This window comes from Harmonia axyridis, chromosome 3 (assembly GCF_914767665.1).
Source record: "Harmonia axyridis chromosome 3, icHarAxyr1.1, whole genome shotgun sequence".
Lineage (NCBI taxonomy): Eukaryota > Metazoa > Arthropoda > Insecta > Coleoptera > Coccinellidae > Harmonia > Harmonia axyridis.
Genome location: NC_059503.1, coordinates 16,483,281 through 16,510,943, shown reverse-complemented (window position 1 = coordinate 16,510,943; position 27,663 = coordinate 16,483,281). Strand labels below are relative to the sequence as shown.

At 35.2% G+C, this 27,663-nt stretch overlaps 1 protein-coding gene across 4 annotated transcripts in view; it reads right to left on the bottom strand.

Annotated features, from left to right (window-relative positions):
• LOC123677072 (protein O-mannosyl-transferase TMTC1-like) overlaps nucleotides 1-27,663 on the bottom strand; it is a 397,650-nt gene that overhangs the window by 198,577 nt on the left and 171,410 nt on the right. Inside the window, exon 1 of one of the 4 annotated variants that reach the window (XM_045613518.1) lies at nucleotides 24,610-24,668. The exons of 1 other annotated variant lie outside the window; for it this stretch is intronic. The gene's annotated coding sequence lies outside the window, so the exon portion shown is untranslated. Of the gene's footprint in view, nucleotides 1-141; nucleotides 279-24,609; nucleotides 24,669-27,663 lie in introns of those variants that run through there. 2 more of the 4 variants (XM_045613519.1, XM_045613517.1) reach the window with 2 other exon arrangements.

Here is a 27,663-nt window from a genome sequence, read left to right as displayed (position 1 = left end):
TTGTTTATTTTATACAAAGATCTAACTTAAATTTCAATTTTGCTTATTTTTTCAAACCTCGGTTACACCTCAGATGGTGTTAAAAATATCATTTTTGTACCAAATTTGAAAGAAAAACCTTTTTGTTTAATTCAGACTTACTGTATTTCCAGCATTTAATACACAATAAATTCCAATCATCTGGTGTATCAACTTTTAGCAATTTCCGCTCTGCGGCAAGCTCTGGCTAGAGTAAAATATCTTGGCCTTTTTCAGACGATCAAATAATACTAGACAACTTTGACGAGTATTTATTTTGACGTTTGATCAAACAGATTCTATGGAAAAATCATAGATCATGACATATAAATGAAAACACAGATCCAGGGGTACCATTCATAATTTTTGAAGGATGTCAAATTCCCCCTATGAATGCGATAATTTTAGGTCGATAAATTGCATTTATATTTATTTTGCCATGGATACAATTTCATAATTGATAATGATATAAAATATTCAAATAAAGATGCAAGTGAGTTTATTTCCCATGTTGTTTGATGATCCCTTGTTGGAGGTTAATGTTGAAATTCACAAATTTAAGAACTACTTATTTCTATTTACGCACTAGTACAGAGAATTGTTATTCACAATACCTACATGTATAAAAATATTGATATTCTTTCAAGAGTCCAAAATTCAAAAACGAGCCACGAAGTGGCAAATTTTTGTATGAACGAGTGGCAGAATCAGCCTTGTGTAAAAGTATTATACATTATTTTCTCTAATTTACTGAATTTTTATTGAAATCAATTAGATATTCGCATAAATATCGTTTAATGATTTTTTTATTGAAAAATATGGGATGGCTGAAAAGTTTTCTGTATCACAAATTTGACTGATAATTATATAAAGCCGTTGCAGGAAATTTCCGAGTACCAACATATAATAATAAAGTATAACCATTAAATCTGTACGGATTTGGGATATTCTAGCAATATTTTTTTTCTGAAAGATGTAGGAGAATGAACGAATTAGGCACATAATCAGAAAAATAATTTTCTGTTTTCAAAATTGTAGTCTATCCTTACATTTAATCAATTTTTATTGATCTGATATTTATATTTCTAATCAAATTTCGAAATACTTCACACATATCATTCGAAATTTCATTGAATATTGATTGATCCTATATATAACCAAGTACAATGAAGTTTGGGGTTCTTATCTCGATTAAGGTTGAATAAGAACTCATTTTCTCTTCATATCCGATAGACACGAGAAATGAAGGATTTTTCATTACTTTGGTTTATTACAAAATTGATTTATATTGTACATCATAAAACATTTATTGAATTTGGAGCATAGGTTATTGAACCTAATAATGATAAATATAGTTTATTATGCTCAACTTTCGGGGTTTTATTGATAGGAATAAAGTAGTTTATGTAAATCTGTCACGCCATGTACCCAAATAGAAAATTCCATTTAATTCAATCAATTTTACTCAGAAAATTCTACATATACTGAATTTAGATCGCAAAGAACAAGACTTTTTTGCTATATATCGGTCTATAATACATCACAAGATATACATGTTAATTATTCTTCAAATTAACACTGATTTCTCCATCTTTTTTTGTGAAATTGTCAATGAATAAGTCACCTTCATTTTCTCCTTTTCATTAGTTGAGTTTTAATTGAATTCATTTTCATTATTTATTGTAAGGATTTGAATTCAAAATTTCAGATATGGGAAAGGAGGATCCTAGACAATTTCCAGAATAAAATGAGTAATTTAGAGTATGAGCGGCTGATGAGATTCTAATTTTTGGGTAGCAGATTTCTATTATGGTCCTTATTTCTTTATTTTTCGGTACTGGAGGCCTTTTTAAGATCAGCATATTTAAAACATTCATAATCAGGTGTGGATTTGCGAGACCAAGTTTGAGTATAGTATAGAAAAACTGAAGTGTAATATATTTGCGAATTATCACTAAATTCGTTCGATGATTCCCAACTCTTTTATATTTTTAATACACCCTGTTTATCAACGAAAGTACCTTTTATTGCAATGACAAGCAATGCACTTATTAATTCTCTATAAATAACTCAGGTGTAACCTCATGAAATATTTCCTAAAAGAACAAAAATCTTAAGCTTTTCACGGATTCGTTTGAAAAGTACCAGCCAGCTACTAATTTCAAAATTTTACTCATTTTAATTTGGTCAGAACATTGGGTTGTTTGCGTGTTCCGAACGACTCGAATCTTTTTGGGTAGTTTGTAGTTACATATTATGATTTGAATATTTGATAACCGCATAAAATGGAAATGGCTGTGTTTTGGGCTCCATTTCCATCCGTACATCGTGTTTGTAACGGAATAGCCCCTCATTTTCTCCAGCTACACGGGCATGTTATCATTGTTTTTCGAATTATCAAAACGGCGGAAAGGGGAATAATAAATTTGGCGAATTGTTTGGACGTCACAGTTTTGCGTTTTCGTTGTTGTACCTACCAATCGATCAATGAAAATTTCAACGTTAATTCTCGGAACGGATAGTTTTCTGGATATCATTCAATATTGATACATCGTTTATAAGGAATATTCAAATGTTTTCATTAGCAAGGTCTGATTAAGTTAGGAATAAATAAGTAAAAGACAGCCATCTAAAAAAAAATGTACGTTGCGCATAGTTGGATTTCGAGAATTAATTTTGAAAACCTATAGAGTTCGGACTGATTGAAAAAATACTTCAAATGAAGATCTGAAAATAATGGAAACTTCTTTTCTCGAGTGGCGTCGATCCTTCAATCTAAATAAAACAAAAGTTTACTGTTTTCATTTGAATAATCAAGAAAAATAGAGAAAATTGAAAAATAATTTTCGATAATTGCATTTGAATCATAATTATACTCCCAAATATCTTGGAGTACAGCTTAATTCTCCTTTGAATTTCAAGGTTCACTCAGAAAATTAAATTGAAGTCGAGAAATAATATTCTTAAATGAGGTGCTGATGCCAGCACTCTTCATACACCAGCTTGTTGTGGAATGGATCTCCAAAACAAGATAGTCTACCGGTACAACCCAATCCTATGACTAATATTCGAAAAACATCCAGGGTGTCGAAGTTGGAAAATGGCATTTCTTGTAGGAAAACTATTTTGAATGAAACACTTTTAAGCGACAAATATTGCTTACCCATAAGGTAATAAATTTTAATGTAGTAATAATTTTAGTTTTGTCATTACTCTTAGTTCGAGTACACTATAATGTTGTCTGACAGTATTGGCTTTGCTATGACCAGTTTTTGAGATACAAAGGGAAGTGAGTATAATAAAAGGAATTACCAATATCAATAAAAAGGAGTCAAAATGCTGTATACAATGAAAATTTCATACAGAGTACAAGGGCGTTCCTAGCCTTAAATTTTGTGGCGGGGGCACCGTTATGGGCTTCAAGTTTTTAGATGGGACCATTTCGTACATTGTCTGTTTGAAACGCATATAAAGGATTCTATTTCGGGGGGTTCATGACCCCCTTGGGACTACGCTTGGTTAGATCACATCTCGATTTATAATAATAATAAGAGAGTTCATTCAGAACATAAAGAAACGTTTTTTTTTTGGAAGGGGCTATGACCAATATTTTGGGTGATATTACGGTTTTTGTGTATAAATTCAATATTTACGGTATTTTTCCAAATTCTCATAAACTGTGAGCTCTACGAACAATCATTATGCGACGTTAGAATAAACGATCCCCAATGAGCCGAATTTTGTACTTTGTTGTTTGAAAAATTTCACCAAAATTTACTTGAAACAACGAAAAATTAAATGTTTCTACATGGTAAATTTATACCATTTTCCGATTGTTACGATGACGTAGATCGCGAAAAAGGCTGCAGTTAACCGAGTAGTCCATTATTTCAGGATTTATAGGCTGTGAATTGAAATTTTGAAAAAAATTTTGATAATATTCTCGAGGCTGTCAATTATCCTTGAGGCAAGACACGGACTTAAAATCGGTGGTTATTCTTCAATTAGGCTGCGGCTTGGTTCTTTGTAGGTCATTTTTTGCGAATCATCTCCTTTTCCTTTCACCAATACACAGTTTGTAATCGTTATTGTACAGACACCTACATACATCTGTTATTACTGAGATACATATCAAGCTTTTTTTGGAAATTCTTCTTGAAATTTCTGCAGTTCTCTTGAAAAGTTCAGCATAATATTCAACATAAGGCTAAGTGACAAAACATGTTAAGTACTATGTGGTTACCTGGCATAAGTGCTCAATATCTGTTACTATATTATATTCACAGAATTTTCGACGGATTCTTTCCTCATTTTCAATTAGAGAAATTCTACATCGAAGTTGAAATATTTCTATGAAGGCTGAATGTTAGCCATCAACTTGCGTGGTGATTAGTAATTTCCAATCTGATTTTCCGGTTCTCGTTTGAATAACTTGTATTAACAGATAATTTCATCGACGTTTATCTGATTAGGTCAACGTTTATCCAATCCACAAATTTAAAGTTCTCGGAATATCGTTCGGAGAATTCAGGTTGGTTAACTCAAACAATGATATTTGAACCCAATTACAATTAGCTTTGACGTGTACGGGAAATGGATTAGACTTTTTTTCATAAAACACTATTCAAAGTTCAATATCGGTAATGATAAAACCCAGTTCCATTGAACTGAATTAATGATGACAGAAATTTTTCCTTTGAACTTTTCCACTTTTATATTATATTCGATGTCCAATATATTGGTTTATTATTTTTTTAAATAATTTGGAGCAGTTTGAAAAAAAAAATACCCTTTGAAATATTCTCAATTCGTATTTGGGCATTATTTGAAAATGAAATGGAAAAATGATTGATTGCTCAATGAATATATAAGCCAATAACTGAAATTTTAATTCGGTTGTCCTGCCAGGAAGAGTAAAATGAAATCGTTCCTAAAATAGGATGAGTTCATTGACTTGATTTAGTCCCAATGCCCTCTTGCATTTCAAAACAGAAGTATTTCGAATAGAATAATCTAGAGATGAAACTGGTTTCTACTATAATGACATCGCTAATTTATTTGGTTCTAAGAATTAAATCAAATTTAACAAAAAAGTCCATTCTCAATTTTTTACTTATATGGACATATTTTCGAGCTTATTCAAATACCTAAGGGTCACCTATTTGTTTGAGTTTAATTATAAATGAGTGAATATTACAGAAATAGTAAAAATTCAGATCAATCTGATTTCACTGAAATTGAATTTATCATCTTGTTTTTATCAATTTAAATTCGAGACTGGCGTATTCGCCATTTTGTAACGTCCTTCATTTTTCGAACCAGTTACTTTATGCATAACATGATCATGTCTAAGTCGAAGAGCATCGTATTATGGGAATTATCTGGTGAATCTTGGGAGATGAAGTCGAGATCAGTATTGTCTTCGGTTGCACTAAATCTGTTTTCATTTTTCTTTGCGTTTTGAGGCTGTGATTCCGCCTTGAGTACAACAACGTGAGAATTATATTCACAACTGTGTAAAATGTATATTAATATTGCCATTGAAAGGAAAACTTGCTTTTCATTAGAAATCTTCACTTTTGGGGATAGGAACATCTCATATGTTCTGAAAGAAAGTTTAAGCTTCTTTCAATACATCTCATAATATGTTGATTATTACTAAAAAAACCTGCTTTCCATCCTTTTATTATGTCTCGTTGAAGCCTATGATTTTGAACAACCCTATATGATAAGGGACGTATTATATTACACGTACATGATACATGGGATATTGGTAATTCATTCCCGAAATTTCAGATCTCTAGGATTACAAATACCGAAGTGACTAATGTATGTACATTGGCGTACATCTTTGCTTCCTCCGTTTTTTCCGAAATTCGAGGCTCCATTGTAACAAACTGGTATTCATTTATGATTCGAAGTATTGTCCATCGCTGGCCACTACTTTCTTCCATATTTCGGGGAGCGTACGAATCTCGCGTTGAGAAAACTGGTCATCTTTTGAAGTGATCCACGAATCGATCCAATTTTTTCACTTCGTCACAAGACTGAAAGTGCTGGTTAATCAGGACGTGTGCCATTGATCGAAACAAGAGATAGTCCGGTAGAGCAACGTTTGAAGAATAAGGCGGATGGAGTAGGACCTTCTATTTCAACGTTTCCAAGTATGTCTTGACCACTCTTGCAACATGGGAGCATTGCCATGTCTCTCGTTGAATTACGTTTTTCACTGTTCGGCTCAAAAGCATATTAGCTGCTTTTAACAACTCATAATAGACTACGCCGAGCTGGTCCAATCAAATACAGAACATGACCTTGGAACCGTGAATATTCGGTTCGGCCGTCGACGTGGAAGCGTGGCCGGGATATCCCTATGATTTTCTGAGCTTGATATTATCGTAATGACCTCATTTTTCGTTTCCGGTCATAACGTGATGCAGAAATCTATTCTTCTCTGCCTCACAAGCAACTGTTCACAAGCAAAAAACGCCGCTCAACATCTCTCGGCTTCACCTCGTACGATTCTTGTTGCATTTGACACAAGTCTTGATCAAGTAATGCCTCCAATTCCGCATCTTTTTCTCTTTTCTACCGTCATGCTGGTCTTCGACATCGAAATTACCGTTCTTGAAGCGTCGAAACCACTTTCGGCACGTTTCTTCACTAATAGCGGCTTCATAGGTATTTGAGAGCATTCGATGAGCCTCATTCGTATATATTTTCATATTGAAGCAGAAAATTAAAACCTTCCGCAAACAACGAAAATTTGGCTCGTAAGCGAACATGTTCAATCAAGAATAACTTTATGATGCAGACCCAAATCGACTAATATTTCGATGACGTTATGGTTATTAATACCTAACCACTTACTATCCATATTGCAAAACGGCGGAAGCAAAGTTGTACACCTACAGAATATCATACCCTTTCCCTTTTTTTCAGGAATAATTTCTCTCATACTTCTTGCACAATTTTCACTCAGTTTATAAATATTCGTCCAATTTATCCCAAATGTCCAAATTGTTTAGCATCATCTCCAATTTCATTTTTTGACAATACACAAAACAAAACCTAAATCAATCACAATTAACTGTTACTTACAATTACAAAGTATTCTCCGTCTTGTCACGCGAAGTGGGTATCACACAAGCGCGAATTTCTCGATGAAGAAATCTTTTATTTCATCTATCGCCTTCGTATATCTGAGTTATTACTCCCCGAACAGAAAATGGGAATTCGTAGCATCCAAGGGAACAAAACGAATTGGGGAAACAACCGCGCTGAGCCGGATTCATTTCAGGTAACTTTGTCGTAAAAATGGCCCTGAGTTTATATTTACGGCTCACGGTTATATAACATGGAAGAAGAGGGACGGATATTTTCACCGCTTGGTCCGAAAAAAAGTATCGAATTATTCTTGGATTAGTTCCAGCCAATGTGGCAAATGGAAAACCGAACTCCTATGAGGGGGCGCGCGGGCCAATAACGCCAAATAGATCAATAATATCAATAAGTTGGAGAATTGCGTCCAGAAGGCTCACGTAAGGCCAAACGGCCGTTCCAGTTTCCACTTATTTCGCCAATAAGGGCGTCGAGATAGCCGGCCATTTCCCCCATGGTGAAGTGGTTTAATTTCGTATTGCAGTAATTCAGATTTGTCGCTCCGTTTCTTGGATTCATGGCCGGTCGGTTGGACCAGAGGAGGCGTCTGCGGAAACGCACAAATGATTTTTATTACTTGCACTTGTGTGGGAGATTTATCCCAACTGGACTGATGTTCTTAATTTGTTCGTTATTTCGTAGGAATTAGTTTTCAGTTGGAACTAGTGCATATATTACAAAATTTTTTTTTATATCTCACTGTTATTCCTTAGGAATTAGTGTTCAGTTGGAACGAGTGCATATTTTACATAATTTCATTTTATATCTGACTGTTATTTCTGTTGTAATGTGATACCGCATAATATACAAATATAAAATACATATATAATAACGGGTGTTTTTTTTCGAGGTATATAACTTGGCATTGATGTTCAAGATGGCGATCGATTTAACAGCTGTCAAGTGATTTATTCTCAGTTTGGTTTGGCAATTTATTATGAGTAGACTCATTGTTGAACAGCGCTCACAAATAGTCCAATTTCATTTCGAAAATAATGGTTTTGTGCGTAATACGTATCGCGCACTACGTCCATTTTATTTTGTTTAGTGATGAAGCGCACTTCTGGTTGAATAGCTACGTCAACAAACAAAACTGCTGCATTTGGATTGAAGCTTATCTTCAAGTTTATGTCGAAACACCGTTACATCCAGAAAAACTGACTGTTTGGTGCGCTTTATGGGCTGGTGGAATCATTGGTCCGTACTTCTTCAAAAACGATGATGGCCAGAACGTTACAGTCAATGGTGATCGGTATAGAGCCATGATTACTAACTTTTTCATTCCTGAATTGAACAACCATGATGTCCAGGAGCTGTGGTTCCATCAAGACGGCGCAACATGTCACACAGTTCGTGCCACAATCGATTTATTGAAATACACTTTTGGTGACCGCCTAATTTCACGTTTTGGACCTGTGAATTGGCCTCCTAGATCTTGTGATTTTACACCGCTAGACTACTTTCTGTGGGACTATGTAAAGTCATTGGTCTATGCGGATAAGCCACAAACCCTTGACCATTTGGAAGACAACATTCGCCGTGTTATTGCCGATATACGGCTACAAATATTGGAAGAAGTCATCGAAAATTGGACGTCCAGATTGGACTACATCTGAGCCAGCCGTGGCAGTCATATGCCAGGAATCATATTAATAATGTAATGCCCCAAGATTATCTTGCGGATAAATAAAATTCATGTCAATCGAATAATCCATCGTTGTTTTATTGCAATTTAAAGTTCTATAGCTCTAAAAAAAACACCGTTCATAATAAAATATAACATAAAATATAAAATACAATAATATATAATAATATACAAATATAACATACAAATGATTTTATTACTTGCAATTGTGTGGGAGATTTATCCCTACTGGACTGATGTTCTTAATTAGTTCGTTATTTCGTAGGAATTAGTGTTCAGTTGGAACTAGTGCATATTTTACATAATTTTTGTTCATATCTCACTGTTATTTCTGTTGTATTGTGATACCGCATAATATACAAAATGGACCATGGTTGGAGGTATCATGGAATTTCACGGAGAACGGAAGGTAAACATTTGGTTTCTTACGAACCATTGCTATATCGATCTCAAATATGCTGTACGCCTATGTATAAAAAGGAATTATCATGAATTAGTTTCCCAGAGTACACTCCAGTCGACTGACTGTTCAAAAAGTAGTTTAAAATGTGTTTTTCCACATAAGGTACACACAAATGGTTCCTATCCTCTACTACCGTGAGAGACGAGTATGACACATACAAATCAATGAATGCTTCGTATTCATTAGATCAAGATTAGCACAGATTGGAGTTTAATTAGCAGAAACCATGATTTGAAATGTTAAAATTCTCTGTTTAAATTTTCTTTCAAAGTTTTAATATAATATTATTATAAGGACAATTTTTTTCAATATGGATAATATTACATTTTCAAGCGTTCTAGATTGAATGAGGAAACGTATTTTCACGTAATAGAATTGCTCAACGACCAACGACAATTTGACTAGAACTTGAAATCGCTTGGAAGGAAGAAAGTTTATCAATTATATTCGTATAAATAACTAGAAATAAAAGTATATCTCACATGATTCAGAGCGATTCAATTTTTTTTGTCAGTAAAAGGTAACAAACAAACATCACTGATATTGTGAATATGAATCGAAGCACTATGTCTAAAACAATCGAGAAATCTATTGCATACTCTGTTAACATAGTAATTTCAAATACTTATTCAATTGCATGTCAAGATAGTTTCGATCAAATAAAACATAACCATATTATGTGTCAAGTGTTTTCAATATGGAGAATGCAAATTTCCTTGAAAATTTATAAGAAGGTTGCCATACCATCATATTGATTTCTATGTCTAAGCTGAGCCTTTTTCAATTTACGGTAAATCATAATGACATAGACGCTGAGCTGGCTTTTCAACATGAGCTACGTTCCATTATCTGGGCTTTGAAGAAAAACGTAGACTAAATTCATTAGTGATTCAACATCCACAAAAAATACTCTACTCTTGATAATTAAACTTCTATTTTGAACTCAGCTCTATTTTCTCGATCAATTAAAGATAGTATTCCTAGGACTCTGATTTCCTATCCAAAATCACATTGTTCTCAAAACATCTCAAAACTCTATGCACAACAACAGAATCGTTCAACCATTTTCAGACTTCCCTTCTCCGAGACCAACTCCATTCAATTATTGCTGAACACCATGAATATATCCCACCCATTGCACTCCTTCAAGGCTCATTATTAACCTAAGCGTGAATTCACATTCAGAAATCATAAAGCCTAGTTGCCATGAACCTGGATATTTCAGCTGAACAGTATAATAGGACGATGTTCTTGTAGTCGAATATCATTATTGCCGGCTAAAATTTGAATACACCCAGTGAATTTGCAATAACCTCGTCTTAGAGCGATTTTACTTAGACGTCTGTATAGACGTACAAGCTTAAAGAAGCTATCTTTCGAATTGAAATAAGATGTAACATGGGTATTATTCTCTCGATTCACTAGCTCATTTCAGGATGGTTGGATATTTTGTATAATAGCGGTGTACTTTTCAATAGGTTCACGTATTCAAAATATCGTGATGAAAGAAAATTGATAGAATCTATTTAGAATACTAGGTCAGGTAAGACTAGAATTTTTAACATTGAATCTATTCATAAGACTTTATTTTGAACAAAAGAATTGATTCTTGAAGGTTTTCTTCAATTTTTCCGAAGGAATTTTAATCTGAAATCAAGTATTTCCATTTTACATCAATAACAAATTAAATATTGAGAAACGCACTTGGTTTGGCATCAAGAGATTAGGGAAACGTTCAGAGCTCCAAAAAAAGACTTGAAGATGCAAATTGTGAAGAGACAAATTTTCCAAATATCTTAAAATTATTCAATGGTTTTCGTTGAATAATGAAAAGCTGATATTCTAAATTTCTTTGAAAATAAAGGAAGTATGAATGCTTTTGAATTCATTGTTCATTAATTTGATTCATTACGTTCCTATAGCTTGATGTTCGAATGCAATGTTGTTTACAATACCCTTAATATTCAATGGCATTTTATAGGGAAGCTCAATTTGTTAAAAAATTACATTTTACATTATACAATATGTCAGAATTCGCATCATTAGTAAGTTTTAACTGCGTAAACCAATTGCTGCATGCTGAAGCGTTAAGTTGATGTTCGAAAGAGGTTGAAACTGTAAATGACAAATTCTTTCACGAAAACAGAAAATTTACTGATTTTAAAATCTTTCATGAATTCTGTAGGTGGCTGGATATCTAATAAAACAATGTTGAGTTTCACTCTGTACCAACGGTCCTTCAATTCTCGGAAAAATGTTTCTATATTTTTCATTTTGAGAATAGCGTATTCCTTAGAATAAGTGCTATATTGATTGAAACAACATGCCAGAATCTATCGTCATTCCAGAAAGATCTGTACGTATTAAAATAAACCCTGTTTCACCAAAGTTCTCCTTCAACTTAAAACACGCAGTCTTACAAAGAATACGTTGTAACAAATTGCGTTTTGAACATCGTTAGTAGGTTTTAGCTGCGTAAATCAGGTGCTGCATGGCGTAGTTCAGAGCTGTTTCAAACGAAGGTTAATTGTTTTATAACTAATAGCCAGCTTTATAGAGTCATAAAGTAAATAGAAGATATAAATCTCACCCGACAGGAACTAATTCAAATATACGACTATTTACTTTACTTCCAAGAAAAATACGGTCTTATTTAAAAAGGAAAAGGAGGATTTAGTTGTTGTGTTCATGAACAGGGTGAAGGAGTTCGAGCACAAACAAGATCGATTATCCCGTGTTTCAAAGGTGCTCAGGAAGAATATCCTTCATTTGAATCTGATCAGGATCAAGAAGAATCAAAATAACCTATTTGATAGAAATTTGATCATCATCATCATTAAGAGGCGACTCCATCATTCAAGAATAGGTGGGCCAAGGAGGGGCCAGGATTTTTCAAGAATAACCAGGATTTCTACGTCTGTATTGTTTAAGCTAAATTCATGTTGTATTTTTTTTCGATATTTCAGGGAGGTCTAGCATAGTTTAGGGGGAGCCAGGCCCGTGGCCACTGCTATATTTACAGTGAATATGAATATTATGTATAGGTATAGATACGAAAAATTTCAACACAATCTAATCTGTCCTGAATTATTGACGATCTTCGATATTTTTCGTGAATTTTCTGTAGTTTGGTTTGTACTCCCAACATTTCAATTAATATTGATCTTGTTATTCCACATCTGAACGATTCAAATTTAATCTCTATCAAATCTGCAGTTCTGAAATGAATAGGGGAATCACATTACGAACGACGATATTTAAGGAACTCCTAGCAGAATTTCACCCATTAACTAACTTAATCACAGCATATGGGATCCGAAACTTCCCTGGAAACTTCAAGTTTCTTGATCATCCCGTTCAAGAGTAATACTATTTGCGGATAGACACTAATGATTGAAGAGAGTCATTGAGTGGAAATTGATTGATTGATACCCATCTCAGCTCAAAATTCCCTTAAATACATTAATACAAGGTATCCCAAATTTCAAAAAAAATATTTATATTCGTGTAGCTTACTACGTAAATTTGTAGCCAGTTGAGTATTTAGTACTGTTGAGCGTTTTTCGGGAGCGGTTCGCGCGTGTTGCGTGCTCGAATTTCACAAAAATGATCCAAATCCAAAGTCACATAGAGGAAGCCAGAACATTCTGATTTCACCAATTATTATAGGTCAAAATGGTCCACTTCTGCCGAGTTTTATTACTTTCATTGGCTACAGTAACGCACATCAACACTTTTAGTTATATTTCTTATGATTCGCATAAACTTGTGCGGTCCATAAGGGGATTAATGAAATGAACATTTTCACTTGGTTTTAGATCGTTGTGTGACGTTTTATTTGAAGTAGTCCAGAATATTTCGAATATACAAAGGTTTTTCAAGTTCCCAGAAATCTTTCAGGGTGCAGGGAATTCATTATTTTACCAGTCTTTCCGAATGAAAGCACAGTATCCTAGTTAATAGTCTATAGAAATAATAGGTGACGATTTGGTCTCTTTCATTGCTCTTATTACTACACATGCTTCCGCGTGCCAATTTGATTGCTGTTTTTGGTCGAACTTGTGCTCACATTCTACATCTCATCAATAGTTTGAGCAGTTATTAGGAGTCGTTGAGAATATTTAATGCATCACCGACGGAGGATTCTACATTCATCGAGAAAATGAGAAAGCCTTTTTTGATTTTCTGTTCAATTCATTATTGCTATTACTAGTTTGCTATATCTTCAATCAGAACATTTCAAAGTTCATCTAATTACTTTCGTGCGCTTATTCGGTCATGAAATCCTAGTTGCGAATGTTCCTTGCTAGTTCATTTCAGGTCGAGAATATAGAATAAATAATTACACAGTGGAATAACAAAATAGCAGTGATGGCTCGACAATAAAAGCTATACACGCCAGAAATTATCTGAAATAATCGACAATAGCGTAGATATTATTTTCAACTCCAGGGTATTCATGTGGCATGAGATCGTACGAACATCTGGACAAGTGTGCAGTGGTTCAAGTAAGATTCGATGAACTATACATATCAAGTTTATTATCTGATCGAAAAACGTGCGCTAACAACTGTAGTGTTCATAAAATCAACTAATCCTGTATGTAGAAATCTAATCTATGAATGGATCATTTATAGTTGCCCGGATAATTCAGATAATCCATCCTAGTAGGTTTTTTAAACGATCAATTCCTGACCCAGTCTTTCCGAAATGCATCATTTGTAACTTCGTTTGATTAACAGAGTTCCTTCTATTCTAATTTTTCCGGTATATGCAGATTTTGAATGTATCCCCATGAGAACAACATCAATTCATTCCATTCGTATATATTTGTAAGGAACCCTTCCGCAATATAATTGCGTCTCATTTTCCCTACTTCAGAATGTCCTTTGCGAGTGGAAATTGAAACTGAATTAGGAACAAATAGATAAAGTTAAATTGGTAGGGTTCGAAAGTTAGCTGGCAAACAAATAACGAACGGTTTAGATGGAACAAGGGAACCACATTATGAGAAGGATCTGTGACTAGAACACACGAAATTCTATCTGAATACAGCACTTCAATAAGGATCACCTTTATAATTGAAAGAAATTAATGTTGTTACCAAACCTCTTATTGTAATTTTGATTCATTGACCTCCATATTTCATATTTCACTTTTCGGTGCGTTTTGATTGTGAAAAAAGTGATGTTTTTCATGCAAATTCAAAAAATACAGTCAAAAATATAGGATATTCAACGTTATTCAAGTTAATATTCATGATCCAGAGGAACAGTGCTACAATTGAAACATCTGCATGATACGATATGAAATAAACGTGTATTATTTTTCAATGGCGAAGTGGGGATGGTCACACACTGTTGAAGTACAAGAGACATTCAGAGAATATGTCGATCACCTGAAGTCAATTTTATGCTCGACTTATATGAAGCGTCAAATTAAAACCACGAATTATTTGGAATATAAAAACATAGGTTACATTTATTTTTCTACTTTATACCATACCATATCATGAAAGATATTTCAATAATTTTTATTTTATCGAATAAACTAAATTCAAGCCAGGCACTTCGAAATTCGAATGAATACACAATTATGTGAGTCTTAACAATAAAGCCGTCTCGTACAATATTTAGGCTTCAACTGCCTAGCACTAGTTATCAGCTTTTGTCACCTTCAAATATTTCATGCACCAAATTACACCGTCATTGAACTTAGATCCACAATCACACTTTCGTGTATTGTGGGTAAAAGATTTCACCTCAATGAATCTACCTCACGAAAAAGCTGACATATTCTGAATTTTACAGTTGAATAAAACAGCTGATTCAAATCAGCTCTCCAAATTCAGGGCAAAAAACGATATAGCACTTCGGTTTTTATGCCCTGTTTTAGTAATGAATGGATGATTGGATTTATCTGGATGGGTTTATTCCTCTCCACGAAAAAGCCATTATGTATGGCCCTGCACGTTCGAATCCAGGTACTTTCGTGACAATAATGGAATAATGTTTGTTCAAACTGGACACAGTATTCCGAAAATCCATCATCGATCAAAAAACTTTCTGTGGTCATTTCAATATTTTCTTTTTATAATTGAAAGAGTGATAATTTAATGTTCATGTATGTAATAATTTTATATGGTCCTTGAACTAATAAAACTATACCTTCACAACATCTATACGAGTACCTAGTACCTAAAAATAAGCAGCGCACTAAAGTATTAAAATTGATTATTTTCATTCAAATACTCAAAATTATTATCATGTACCTGAATACCAACGGACATGAAGTTTGCATTGGTGGTAATATGTCGTTTATCCCATGAAATATATAGAAACATTCGAGCTAACTGGAGTAATAATTCTGCTACGAGCTCAGTAAAGCCAGAACATTGATACATATAAATTATAAAGGATATAGAATTGAAACGCTAGCTATTCTGTGTGGGATAACCATCATCCATGTGTCATTATCATTCCAGGATATTTAACGGTTTACATAATCTATCCATCAGATGAAATGAATTCTAGTCTTGCTATTGATGTTTATGTTCAATAGGATTCAGATCCAGATCGGATGAATATGATATGATACTAATGCTTAGTATAATTATTTGTTGAAACTTATTTATACAATACATCAGATCAGCTTAGTATAATGATGCTTTTATCAATTTCATAGATAAACTGCATGAAATTATGGGTCCCTTGCTTGTGTAGATACCGATGTGTGATCACTTTTAAGATGAAATAATGTTTAATCTCAATTCTGAACAACTTTGGTTTCGTTTCAGTATTATATTAATAACAACCTCAATTTCTAAAATTAGAATCTGATTTCTATGAAATCAAATATGAATATTGGGTTAGCGCTGAGGATGATGCCACACAGGAGAAAATGGGACTTCTAATTTCATTAACGTATTTCGTGCTTGTTCTAAGAATGAGAACCTCATCATTTTGAGTAATTATCTGTAATTTGTGAATTTCTAAAATAGTCTCGAACAAATACGAAATAGTTCGATACTATAGTTGGAAACTGAGGTACTCAAGTACTTCATACGTTGATTTTTGGCTCCATCGAACAGATTTTCGTATATTCAGTGGACATTCATACTGAATTCATATGGATGACTTCGAGAATACCAAATAACTGAGAATAATACAAACGGTGTTGGTATAAATGTATAGGGTGGGCAAATTTCGGGCAATGTGAGCAATGTTTAAGCACTATATAACTTTTGAATTGGAGAAGAAACTAAACTTTAGTTCATACATTCTAAATTGGAAATCCAGCTAAAAAGTCCTACCACTGAATTCTATGTGGAAAAATACCTAAATAATGTTTTAATTTCAGAGCTCTATCATACCTGAATAATGTTTTGATTTCAGAGCTCTATCATAAGTTTAAGTGTTGTAATCTTTTATATATTTTTTGAATGAGTGTAAAATTAGTATATTAATGAATATTAAATTAAATTTATTTATTATTCGACGCTTACTTGTGGTTTCAGTGATGAAAAACAAGAATTCCATATATTCAGTTGACTTTCTTCGTTCAGCAAGGACACAAAATACACCATGTGAGGTTAGGGAAAGGTTTACTTAACTGTTACGTCATGAGCGAACGCCATGATATCATTCTATGAGCGCTTTCGCACTAGATTAAAAAAAAACAGAAAACAAGTGTCAGAATTAGCCTCAAACCTCGAGTTTATTGACGAAACAAGAGGGTATTTTAAAATCTGTCATATAACCTATTATCGGAACCTACAAATACGAGGCTTATTTGGTTGATTGCAAAAATAATCTCATCATCCGAAGCAATACAAGCCACGAGGGAATCAAGATTCAATTGAAAACGTAGATCTCAGATGTTTCAGAAGGGATATCGACGCCACTAGTGGAATTATTGATGTAGGATTTGTCCAGCGCTGAAGCATCTTTATATTACCACTCATATTGTTTGTACGAGAAGGGAATAACAAAGATATAAAGCATGGACCCAACACTGAGGTAATCGAGTTCAGGCCATTCCGCAAATGTACTTCGATGTAATGTGTCCTCGGTCCCCCTAGCAAGCTTAACCATGCATATTATATTATTTCGCCTACTACCGAATTCTACCTGTAGCAGCTTTTAGCGGATTTCGAACTCGAATGGTATGATTTACGATTTGCGGTTACGAAAATTGGGTAAATTGGAGCGGAATAGACGTCTTCGTGTAGTCGATGACCGCTTTAGTTTGGTTTGAGGTTTCATTGGTTTTTATCATCTACATATAATGTATGGTATGTAAGGAATCAGTAAATAAAGAAATATCAACGGAGTGTGATCATTTACCCTCTCTCGTGGTCACGTGATCCAAGGCTCAATCTTCTTCTCTCTAATGTTGGAGTCAATTCTCTGCACTGAGTTACCAAACGCGTCAATGTATTATTAGATCTTTTTCCGGAAAAAAAACTATATCTCCTCTGATTGAACAACACAGTTGATTGTTTGGATAACTATATGAAATTGTTTGCTGTGTGCCACCTCTCTGAGGATGAAAAGAATATATGATAATCAAAACCTGTTATTGATCGAGAAATTTTTAAATTCAGTGGATTGTAGGTACTCTGAAGCATTGGTTCGATCCTACAGCTGGTTACTGATGTCTAACTACATTTATATTTCAATAAGGGATACACAATGAAGTTTGAGACTGTTATATGGTACTGGAACTTCAAATTGCTAGCTCATTTCAGAATGGATGGAAATATATAACATGGAGTTGTCCTGGGTCCTCTCTAGAGACTCTGAAAAGAAAAATATGATTTTGACTGAGATCGAAGATGTGATTCTGATGAGGAATCTTACTATAAATTGTGGTTCACAGAATTTCACAGACGTTATCTGAAAGTAAAAACTTGTTTTCTATTAGATAAACGACTCAATATCGCACACATTCTCTTCTAACTGCTCTATCTTCAACAGCTCCTACTATTTATCATAGTTATAAGACGAATGATTTATCAACTGACCACAAAAAAATGATAAATGAAAAATCTACTAAAAAACCATGACTGACGTTTGGGAAATATTTGGACTTGTCAATGGACTCTGGCTTTAAACGAATAGGAAGATTCCATTAGAAAGATACTGTCCACTCATAATTTTCTGTAGAGAAGAGAATCACCCTTAAGGCATAATCAAATGTGGTAAGAGGTTTTTCTAACCATCTCATACTATTAGATAGTTTATTGGGCTATTTCCATCATCCGTGTGGTTGGATGTTTCCGACATTTCGGCAAGCATTCGCCTGCTGTCTTCAGGGTGGTGGTCCTGAGAAGGACCGGTTGTTTGGTTCTGAGAAGAACTATTTGCCAAACTTGGTCTGTCTGGACTTGTACGCACCATACTTTTTTCGAGTTCGTATGAGGGTATCGGGGTTTGAACTTTAGTTGTATCGGTTGCAATCCCTTCACTCTCATCACTGGTCTACAGAAGCAAGTCTCATACTTAACAAAGGCCCCAATGATTGAAGAACTTCAATACAAGCTAACTATGGCTTTTAGATACGATTTGTGGAGATTGAATCAGAAGTTTGTTTTCGTATTGCAGAAAACAAGGTTTTCTTTACTAGATCTAGCAACTTTAGAACCATTATGAAACACTTTCATTGGCTTGGCTCTCAAAATTCTATTTGCTCTTACTCTCCGTTCTAAATGTTTGAGTAATGTGAAAATCGGAAAACACACTGGAAAAACTCATTGGAAGTTGACAACCTCTTTAAATAATCAGTTTTCTCGACTGAACGAACTAGCATTCATGTATGAATTCGTAAATATCCCATTCACTTCTTTTTATTGACGTGGCAAATGCTAATCTCATTCCGATGTTATTATTGGGCGAAATACAATTTCATCAAATCACTCGTCCTGTTGACAGAAGAACGTCACTAGTGTAAATTATGTGCACACCATAACCAAACCGACTGTATAAATTGAAGGAGACAGCCAGTTGCGTAATCGACCATCAGCAGGCAATGGTGTCACGCGATTATTAACTCTCCGCTCCATCAGCTTATGTATAAACATGCCGTTAGTAGACGTTGACAAACTGATGGATGATTTTATTTCAGCCCGACGGAAAATTCCTGATGTAAACCTCTTGGACGAATTACACGGAATGCTCCTTCTTATACATTGGAGGGAATCATGAAAATGTATCTTAGGGTGGATGAAAAAACCTTCGGAATATATCTGGGAAGAATATTTTGAAGAGTCACTTATACCGATGATGAATGAGTCACGAACATAAAAAATATCCTGTTTCGACCTCATCAATTATGGAATTGTTACGGGAAAGTGACTGTTGTGATGTATGATTTGTGACAGTTTGATATTTCGCTTTTGCAAGTGTCTCCTGGAGATTAGGTTGAGGCATGTCCGTGTGGATTTTGAATATACAGTAAAAACGCTTGTCGTTTCCATTCAAGAGAGACAAATTTGAAATTGAAATGTGAGATGGTAGTACAAGCAGTATAATGTGAAAGGTTTTCCAATGAGAATAATACAGTTCAAAATGATTAAAATGGCTTCATTTTTATTTTATTTTTTGACATTTCTCATATTATTTGTTTTCAAATGGTTATGCCATTTAATAAAGAAAATACTCGCTTCAACAATGTATAGAAATTGTTGAATTGCTTTACCAATATTAGTGCTCATTTATAAGAACTGAGGGAGATTTGAAAAGTGATACCAAGTTCGGCTCAGAACTTGTCGTCATTCCAAGTCGATTACATTATCAAAATCATAGAAAATTCAAGAAGAATATAGGAGAAGAAACGGACAATATTATATCCGTCACAATACCTCCGATTGGTTCAGATATAATGTGTTGATATTCAAAATAACGATTTCCTGTTTCGTGCGTTTATAGCTTCGTGAAAACTACAGAATATTCAGACCATGTTTTTTTTTCAGACCATGGTTTATTATTTCCTCTTTCAATATTCGATAAGAATATTGCAAAAACGGCACTGCCGTGCTTCACCCGTGCAGGAACCTCTGGGTGCTCTACTCAAGGACAAGTTGCTCCCTTAGGTTAGATTTATAATTAGATTTAATGAGGGTTTCATTCGAGCGCGAACTCATGGTATGTAGTGACTCTGTCTGCTCACAGATGGCGCTATGGGTTATACTTTGGCTCAGGCGGATTTAAAAGGAGTCGTCGCGTTGCAACAGAGTTACTTCTCCACTAAACAGGCAGATATCGCTGGATAGCCTAACTGGTGAGTCTACCAGCTCTCGGGACGAAACATCAAACCCCTGGGAGAGGGAGCACCTCGTAACTTGGCACAAGAACAGCTTTCCAAAGATCTATTAACTGTGCACTCATCAAAAATCTTCTCGCCTTTAGTATAAGTTTATAGCTCGATAATAGTTCCAGAATTCTAATGAACTCCAGCTTCTAGGATGGCTTGGAGAAGGTCACTTTCCCACTTCTGCGAGTCTCTTGTCCATTTTTTGCGTTGGCTAGCTATAGCAGAGCAGCTGTCAGTAAAGTCATGTAGACTCAAGTGATTGCCAACATCCATATAGAAAAGACACAATCAGAAGAAGAATTGATGACAACGCATTCCGTCACCATATGATCCGGAGTTTCTTCCTCCCGCAAAATCTACAGTAGGCGTTTTCTGTTAAACTCATTATTAGGAGGTGCTACTTGAGGCGGCAATGCCCTGTAAGGAATCCAGTGAGGAGGTATAGCTTGCTAAGATCCTGATGCTTCTTAGATCTAGCAGCATCAAAGATACGAACAAACTTTTTGGAATGAACTTTCACAGGAAGATTGCACAAATCTGTAATATTTCCACAATGTATTCTACAGCTTCGAAGGAGATGAGATTTCTGGTGTGGATATAAAATAATGTTTTTAGCTTCGTGCAAATTTCCAAGCTGATCAGAACCATCAGAATTTCAGGAAGAATGTAGGAAACTAATCAGCATATACCTACATATATTAAGAATAACGATTTTCAGTTTCGTGCTATAAAAATTTTAGAGGAGAACGCAAAAATACGTGACGTGAAATCGGGAGCTTTTGAGTGCTCATCTCATAGACCAATTACACTCTTGGAAATCGCATTATTGGATTTCTTTAGGTATATAAGTTATGTCACAAACTCTCCCAATATTTTTTGCCCGAGTTCCGATAAATCGACATAAAAAAATATCAACAATTTCGGTTGATCAGATGGTTCCGGACGAAGCCGAAAAAACACTGCCGCTTTCACGGCAGCCGACACATTAATCATACTCCACCTCCCAATTCCTCGCGGACCGTAAAATAAAATTCAATTCGCATTGTTTTCCCGACGCCAGAGATAAGGATCGGACAAAATCCAATTTTTCCGATCGATTGATTGCGTCTAGCATGACGTCCGGGAATCGCAAGATATAGATAGAAAAAATTTGATAAAGGGCCGGACGATAATTCATTTATCCAGGCTAATGAAGTGGATTTCGGGGACAAAAACCTGAATGCACACGTCCGCTCACAATGGGACATGTTCCCAAGAGAGAGAGGAAAAATTGTCCGCATATCCTGATCACGCATTGTCCGACAAAAATTAATTAACGTCAGCCTGCAGATCGGCCTTGCTACGCCATAATTCACACTCCGTTTCGCTATTGTGGTTTGATCGATATTGATACCCCGGTTGTCAGGGTAAATATACGGAATATGCCAAATTGGGATGCGGACGGATAGCTCCTGCTCGGTGAAGAGTGGGCTGCGGATTGGTCGACATCCCACGATTTGATGAAGGTTGTGCGAGAATTGTAAGGTTATGTTGAATTGATAAACGGCGTTTTGTCCTTCGGATGTTAGCATCGTTGGTGAGCCGAGCTACTCCTCTGGTTTCTGCAAGGGGACTGCTTGCTGTCTTGCTTATTGAAAGAAGAAGAAGAGGTTACTACGATTGTTATTATTCTCGAAGTGATTTCAGTTCAATCGCCTGACACAATCTTCAAAGGACAAAATCCCCAATTTTACTTTGGCCAGTTGGCAAACAGATAACTTTTAGACGACGTAAGCCTTCTGAAAGAATGATAGCTAGAATAGCTACTCACAGTAAACCCATGAAAGAGGACTGATCTTCTATAATTTCACAGAGATTGGCAAAACCGTACGGTCACGTTCAAATTTACAGGCGTGATATTCGCTAGGAACCCCAAAACAAATCACAGGGGCTGTGTTCTTGAACGTGGCCAAAGCGTTTATTAAAGTATGGAACGAAGGAATGCTTTACAAAATATTGTCTGCCGACTTCTCACTCTCCATGATTCAACTAGACGGAGTACTCTCTTCAAAGAGGGCACTTTTAGCCGGAGTCCCGCAAGGATCTCTTCTGTCGCTGTTATTGCATACATTATATGTATCCGACATGCTGAAACCGGAGAAAACCTCCATGGTATTTTAGGCTAACCATACCAACATTCTTGCCAGTTCGTGGTGTCTTGGTTCGCTCGATGGAGAATTGAAGTGAACCCTGAAAAGAAAGTGTAAAGATCCTCACAGGGATATCGTAATGTTCGGTAGGTAGGAGGATTGATTGTAAAAACGAAGCCTAGTATCTAGAAGTGATACTTGACAAGAATTTCACTTGGAAACAACAAGTCACATCAGCTGTGTCGAAGAAAAGAAAAACCCACAACTCTGCAAAAGCAGTAAAATTTCCCTTTCCAACAAGCTTCTTCTCTACAAGTCCACCATTCGTCTGGTCATGACTTAAGCAAGTCCAGCCTGAGGATATACCGCAAAGTCCCATCTGCAGAAATTTCTAGTCGTGCAGAATACGATCCTGAGACGAGCCGAAAATGCACCATGCTATGTCAGCTACGTACAGACGAGCGTACACATACATAATATGAAGACCTGCAATTACCATTCCTAGAAGACCATTCACGACCTTCGACACAGCGAAACCTCCCGCAAACTTCCTTATAAGGAAGGCTTGCGTCTAAACTGAAAAAGCCCTGAGGACACACAATGTAGGAAAAGTGGCATCTTTTTTTTGTAACTTCGATAGACAAAGAATTTTACCCATGCTGTACTAGCTGTACAGTGATAGTGAACAAATTAAGTTGTTTTATTTCATTTAATTGAACTCCTTCTAATATTTTCGTATTTAGTGCTCCAATTTTATCTTATTTTGCACATAATGACTCAAAAACAGAACATTGGGTCAGATAACTTTGGGGTTTCGAAATAAAATATTTATGATATTTCTGAAAGACGACATTTTTCTGTTTGAATCGTGAATTTATTGGTTTTAAACGTTAATTAATTTGTTAAAATGAGCTATTTCAAAAACCGTAGTTACTCTTATCTGTACTTCACTACAGGGATATTGAAAACTGTTAGAAAAACTGATTGGCTTGAATTACAAAAACGTTGCGTTATTAAGGGATGAGTGTGATTGTGAATAGATCCGAAATATATTCGATGGTTCCCGAGATATTTCGAAAAAATTGAAAATCGAGATTTTTTTTCTGTATAACTCATTTGTTTTTGGAGATAACTTGACGATATTTGGTTTATAGCCATTATCCAATATAAAGATACTAATGGTGTCTTCAGATCATCAAGTGATGTTTTCAAATTTTCGTAGCTAGACTCGATATTTTTGTAGAGTGTGATACATTGTTGAATTCGTAATTTTTTTCCTTATTACCTCATAAGGCAAACTAATATGGCATCCATAAGAAAAAAAATTGACTATCGCTTCTCTGAATCAATGGAAACCAGAAAAAATCTGACGACACCATTAGAATCTCTATATTGGATAATGACTACCAACCGAATTGCGTGAAGATATCTCCAGAGACAAGAGAGCTATACCGAAACAAAAAACTCGATTTTCAGTTTTTTCGAGATATCTCGAAAACCATTGGAGATATTTTGAATCTGTTCCCACCAACACACTCATCCCTAGATACTATTTTGTAATTCAAGCCGCTCTGTATCTCTAACGGTTTCTGATACCCCTGCAGTGCCCCTCTAAATAGTTCTAACTCTGCATAATCGGAGACTGATTTTTGACCAAACGTTTCAATTTTTTATCATTTTTGCTCATTTATTGTTGTTCCCAACCAACAGCTAATAGAAATTACAGATATTTTCATTTGATAACTCGAAAACACTCAACCATATATGAATTTGCAGTTTGCAATAGGAATAAAACAGTTGCATGTTACAAAAAATACCAATGACCACTTTTTACTCCGAATGTTTTTCAGGTCCTATCAACACAACAAATATTGACTTACATGATATCGTGCGTGTAGGAATCCAATCAAACAGGAGCAATCTGGAAAAAAGATACAATGAGTTTAAAGCATGACTGTCCAGCTTTATCAGAGAGCAACATTCATTTTATACCCAATTAAATATGCAAAAGCGTGTGGCTAATCCATGTTGAACCATGTCACGCCGATAAACTGATTATTTACCGAAGCATTCAGTATACATTCCGATTGACGGAAATGAAAAATTCATACTAGAAAATGGATAACTTCACCACACATTCTACTGCAAATAATGGCATTTGCAATCATGCGGCATGTTTCAATGAATAACAAATTAAGTGTAATCCATTCTAAGTTTACTGTCATAAACAGATATATGACGTAATTTTTCATTATAATTACCAATTAAATCATGGCAGTGAAAACTCAGCTGCGCCATAGAGGGTTGTTTGTGGTATGCATTTGAACAAAATACCGCTAATTAAAGGATGTTATTACCCTGAATGACAAATACGTTGAAGCTTACCACATTGTTTATGTTACACAAAAATGTTATGATTGCCCGACATAATAATATGCTGTTTCGGAATGCATATAACCGTGGCCCTAAACATTACATTCTTCTTTTAATTTTGCCTATAGACATTAAATTCAAGTTAAAACAGTAATTCCATCTTCTCTCGTAATATTCATTCCCGAAATATTTATTTTTTCAATATATATTTTACCGGCAATGTGTATAATTCAGGAATTTTACATGATATCTAGGAAAAGTATAGATTGCTTGGGTCTTCTAGGCAATGTATGAAAAAACACGAATGCGTTTGTTCATTTCATACATTGTATACAATTCCCAGGCATTGTTTAGAATGCCTGCTGATGGTCTGATTATGTGAAATGAAATGATTCAGATGTGAATTAATTATCTTATCTGAATGAGTATTATGTTTTGTAATATACAGGTTGTTAAATAAGTGTGGCAAACAAGATAGACGTCTAAGATTTATGGCCACTAAAGACTGATTTGAAAAAACTTTATCGTTGGCTGATGAGTGGTTAGGAAAACAAGTCCATCCTGTCTTTTGGACCTCAGTTTTATCGACCCCATCTTGTGTTACGTCTGTCGCTTGAGCATCGCCGGAAACGATTACAGTGGTGCAGAGAACGTCAACATTGGAATGTTGAATGGCAACAGGTCGTCTTTTCTGATTAATCTCGATTCTCCTTGGGTGCACATGATGGCCGAAAAAGGGTTAGACGACGTCGGGGAGAAAGACGTGAACCTCAGTTTAATGTTGAGTATCATGTACACCGAACAGTAGGCGTTATGGTATGGGGTGCTATTGCACTTGCAAGTAGGCCATCTTTAGTCTTTATTCGAGGTAACATGACAGCGTTGCGTCACCTTCAAGAAATAGAGGAGCCATATGTTCTCCATTACCTTAACCGAGAGAGAATCCAATATTTCAGCAACATAATGCCCGACCTCATGTTGTCAGAGTTAGTTTAAACTTTTTCGAAGTTCATCAACTCATGGTATACTCGTATTTCACGAAATTATTGAAGGTATCAATGCTAAACCTATACTAGAGTCAGCAAAATTCTTATTCCAGCAAACACCATGAGACCGACCTTGGCAACACTACGTTTCAACAACCTCTAGGTGGACGGCCCATGATGAAACTCTGCGTTAGCATAGCAATATATCAGAAAATTTGTACTGATACCCACACATGAAATTCATTCAGTTATAACCTATCTTGTTGCACACAATAAAATATTCAAACACCACCTTGAGTTTCACTTCGATTGTAGTGGATTTACGATCCTCTGCACTAAGCATCTTCCTGAATTCAGAAGCCGTTCAAACTTCTGAATTCTGCACTGCTAGTTATACGGATTTAAAACCTGCTGAAAAAAGCAGAATAGTCTTTTGAGACCTCAGTATTAAAAGATACATTGAAAGATGAGAAGAATCAAAATAACCTATTTGATAGAAATTTGATCATCATCATCATTAAGAGGCGACTCCATCATTCAAGAATAGGTGGGCCAAGGAGGGGCCAGGATTTTTCAAGAATAACCAGGATTTCTACGTCTGTATTGTTTAAGCTAAATTCATGTTGTATTTTTTTTCGATATTTCAGGGAGGTCTAGCATAGTTTAGGGGGAGCCAGGCCCGTGGCCACTGCTATATTTACAGTGAATATGAATATTATGTATAGGTATAGATACGAAAAATTTCAACACAATCTAATCTGTCCTGAATTATTGACGATCTTCGATATTTTTCGTGAATTTTCTGTAGTTTGGTTTGTACTCCCAACATTTCAATTAATATTGATCTTGTTATTCCACATCTGAACGATTCAAATTTAATCTCTATCAAATCTGCAGTTCTGAAATGAATAGGGGAATCACATTACGAACGACGATATTTAAGGAACTCCTAGCAGAATTTCACCCATTAACTAACTTAATCACAGCATATGGGATCCGAAACTTCCCTGGAAACTTCAAGTTTCTTGATCATCCCGTTCAAGAGTAATACTATTTGCGGATAGACACTAATGATTGAAGAGAGTCATTGAGTGGAAATTGATTGATTGATACCCATCTCAGCTCAAAATTCCCTTAAATACATTAATACAAGGTATCCCAAATTTCAAAAAAAATATTTATATTCGTGTAGCTTACTACGTAAATTTGTAGCCAGTTGAGTATTTAGTACTGTTGAGCGTTTTTCGGGAGCGGTTCGCGCGTGTTGCGTGCTCGAATTTCACAAAAATGATCCAAATCCAAAGTCACATAGAGGAAGCCAGAACATTCTGATTTCACCAATTATTATAGGTCAAAATGGTCCACTTCTGCCGAGTTTTATTACTTTCATTGGCTACAGTAACGCACATCAACACTTTTAGTTATATTTCTTATGATTCGCATAAACTTGTGCGGTCCATAAGGGGATTAATGAAATGAACATTTTCACTTGGTTTTAGATCGTTGTGTGACGTTTTATTTGAAGTAGTCCAGAATATTTCGAATATACAAAGGTTTTTCAAGTTCCCAGAAATC